This window comes from Eulemur rufifrons, chromosome 6, assembly GCF_041146395.1.
Source record: "Eulemur rufifrons isolate Redbay chromosome 6, OSU_ERuf_1, whole genome shotgun sequence".
Lineage (NCBI taxonomy): Eukaryota > Metazoa > Chordata > Mammalia > Primates > Lemuridae > Eulemur > Eulemur rufifrons.
This window is the reverse complement of record NC_090988.1, coordinates 17,196,913-17,200,680: the sequence shown is the minus strand read 5'-3', so window position 1 is coordinate 17,200,680 and position 3,768 is coordinate 17,196,913.

Sequence of the window (3,768 nt, the reverse complement as noted above, 5' to 3'; positions counted from 1 at the left end):
AAGCCCAGCTAAAGAGACTTCTGTCAGCACACTGAGTCAGGCTCAGAGTAAACGGAATGCGTGCCTTCTGAGGTGGCTGCAGAGATGCAAACAGGAACCTCGAAATCAAGGTTCTCGTTTCAGTGGTCTGGCCCCGTTACCCAATTTTATTTATACTTTCATTCTAAAAAGAGTTAACAAACTCAACTTACTGGGGCATGCCTCACACTCCAGACCTCTGCGGGTATCATCTCCCCTTCTAGATTGCAAGCTCTCCGAGGGTAGGGTCTTGAGTGGCATCAGGCAAACATTTGCTGAGAAAGAAGCCAGCGTCATGCAAACAAAATATAATAAATTCAAGATTAACACAAAACATTTGCCTCTGTGTTTAAGATACAGGAATCTCTCTTAGTTTTTTCTCTCAATGCAGAGGTACAATATAGTCAGGCAACCACCCAATCTCTGCTTCCAAAGACGCCTGCCCCATCCTCCAACTCATCACTACATGTGTAGATTTCCTCTGACTGTGACATCAGCATTTCCAGAATACATCCAGCAATTTATTCCCTCTAGAGAAACCCTTGGGTGACTTGGACATCCTAGATAAGAACTCATGGCTTCTTCACTTCACGATACCACTCAGTCTTCAGTCACCACTTCAAAATAAGTGTTTTTAATATACACGCCTTCAACGCTGGCTAGACATAGGCATGGACAGACTAGTCGCATGCAACTTGCCTGTATCATTTGAAAAGCGGTTGAATGTTTGCTGTCCTCAAGGATTATGCTGCAATGTCCTTGAGAAGTGATAAACCAGCAATTTGCATGTAAATATTCCCATCATGGCCTATTTTGAGTTATTAACAGTTTAACAACTCGCTCGCAAAACTCCTAAAAATGTAATACAGGTGGAGTATCCCTTATCCAAAATGCTTGGGACCAGAAGTGCTTTGGATTTCAGATGTTTTCAGATTTTGGAATATTTGCAGAGTACATAACAGTTCAGTATTCCTAATATGAAAATCCAAGCTCTGAAATGCTCCAGTGAGCAATTCCTTTCAGTGTCACGTTGTCACTGGAAAAGTTTCGGATTTCAGAGCATTTCAGAGTTTGGATTTTCAGACTAGGGATACTCAACCTGTAATCAGCTATCTCTATGTGTGTGCTGGCTCCAGCATACCACCAAATCTATGCAGGTTCTTCCTGGGGTACAGCTCAGACGTGACTAGTTGGGTGATGCTGAAAACCACAATCCCCCCTCTCTTTCACATGACAACTCACATCAAATATGTAAATACGTAGACATCAAAAGGTAGCCAGAAGATGCAAGGAAGTTTATTAACTGTAGTAAAGATACAAGAGTTACAATGTCTGTGTATATGGCCCAACAGCGCATATCCTCCTACAAAAAACAAAAAAGTCAACGAGATGCAGCAGTTAGCAGTCCAACACTGGTGTCAAAGGAACGGAGCTGCCTCTTCTGGCAGCAAAGTTTTGAGTTGTGCAATTAAATAACAGTCTTGTTCCACTCCTTAAGGGTCTTCTTACAGCTTCCCTTTAGAACCATAATTCAGTGACAGTAGAATATCCATATTCAGGATTTGGCCTCCAGAATATTTTTAAACAAAATTTTTTAAAAAATTCCTCTTCCCTCTTGAAGTGTCAGTGCCCGATTCAGAAGCTGCAGAGGACTAAGATGTTCCCCAAGCAGCCCGAAGTAACAGGTCACACGAGAAACAAAGCACTTTATAAGCTCACATTTTGTAGCAGAATTAAGAGCCTAATGCATAAAACCCATAAGGTAATGTAACCAAAAGTAAAGACTTCAGCAGCCAAAGAAAAATTCTGAAAGGCATTTAACCCCTTGTGAATTACATTCCCTTTCTAGATAAGGCCAATCTCTGTATGGGGTGACAAAAGTTCATGGAGGAGCAAAAAGACAGAGAAGGAGAGAATAGCACCTTAGAAGATATTAAAATAGCAGGTTCAACAAACAAACAAAAAACCACTCTATCTTCCTTCCATCCTCTAAGAATGCAGGTGTCCACATCCTGCTTTGCGCTCCTTTGAAGAAAAAAACTGCAACCCAAACCCCAATATAAGGGATCAAGAAGGAAACTGACATCAGCCCATGACTGGGATGTGACCACAAACCCACGGAAGAAACTATTAATAAGTTATCAACTTACGCCCTTATCATAAAGGACTCTATTGTTCCGTCATTTAAAAAGGAAGGCACTGGTTCAAATCATGATTAAGGCTACACAATAACACGACTGAGTATTCACAGAGCACCATTTACCTAAAATGACAGACATACCACACTGCACTAATCCTCACAGCACACCTGTGAGGAAATTGCAAGAAGGCCTGGCCAAAACTGGTTCCTAAATTAACGGGATGTGGCTTTCAATGGGTTCCCGGAATATCTTTTTTTTTGGAGAAACAAGAACCCACAAAAAGTCACTCTCACAATTCAATCTCTATCTTCAAATCTCTGAGAGCTCAAATTATTTACTGTCATTGCTCAAATTGTTTTCTTCTCTGGGTTCAGGTGTCAGCACTGGTTGTGTTAGATTGGCCTCAGACAACCACATATATCACCAGGGGCCCAAAGAACTGTGAGTCTAACCACTGGAGATGTAAACTGCCCATCCTGTCTCTGCCTCCTCTGCTTCCTTATGTGACCAGAGGTAAATCACAATGTCTAGCAACTAACCAGATTCTCTAATCTGTGGACTAGGTTAGCAAAGAGGCCAGGCCAAATCTACGAGACAGATTTAACAACTCAAATTTTAAAAATTGGATCTTGGCAAAAAATATGAAAGAAAAATGATTCTTAAAATAACATACATAGTCTATAATGCTGTAATAAACCTCTTGAGCCATCTGATGGAAAACCGTAGAAAGGGACCATCCTGTTGAAAATCTAAAGATGGGAGGGGGATAATTTTTGTCTCTCACAATTGAGATGTGAACCCTATCACTAATACAGAGGACTACTTAAGTATAGACTGTCAATCCTTCTTGACATGTCATACATATGTCTTAATGGCTTACAGAAAATCCTATAGAAATTAAAATTTGAACTAGGTTAATGTAGCAAAATGAAGGAGCCTATTGCAAGTATTGAGAGAACAGAAGTGAGAAGTATAGGTTATGTACAACCTCACTTCCTCATCTCAAATATTATGTAAAAACCGCTTGCACATACCATAGTTTTGTTTATTCATAGCAGGTATATTTTAGAAATAAAAAAAAGTTTTGAAGAACAAGTAAAAAGATGATTTAATTGCAATGAATTGCTAAAGTATTCCATAAGCCCCCACTAAAAACCTTTTGAAGAGTTTTTCTTGCCTCTAACCTGAAAAGTGAAAAAGGAAAACACAGATTTTTCAGCTATAAGAAAGTAAAATAACAAAGATTCCTTGGCCCAAATTGCACATAACAAGACAAGAGAAAAGAATTCCTCTACCTCACCATTCCTTTCCCTAATTGCAAATTGATGACATTTATTTAATACTTTAAAAACCTAGTCAAAGCAAATCAATGACTCCTGATCTTACCAACTCTAAGGAAATTAACACATTGACTGCCACACTAGAAAAAAATTTTTTTCCCCTGGGGCCATGGTGTTTTATTAAAACAAAATAATCCTTTCTAATTCGTTATTTTTTATTGTTTTCTGTGCATTAGTTATATGCAATGCAATCCGCATTTTTAGAATTAAATTGTCAAATTAATTGTAACAATAAGAACATCAACGAGTAAGACTTTTACAAACTAACT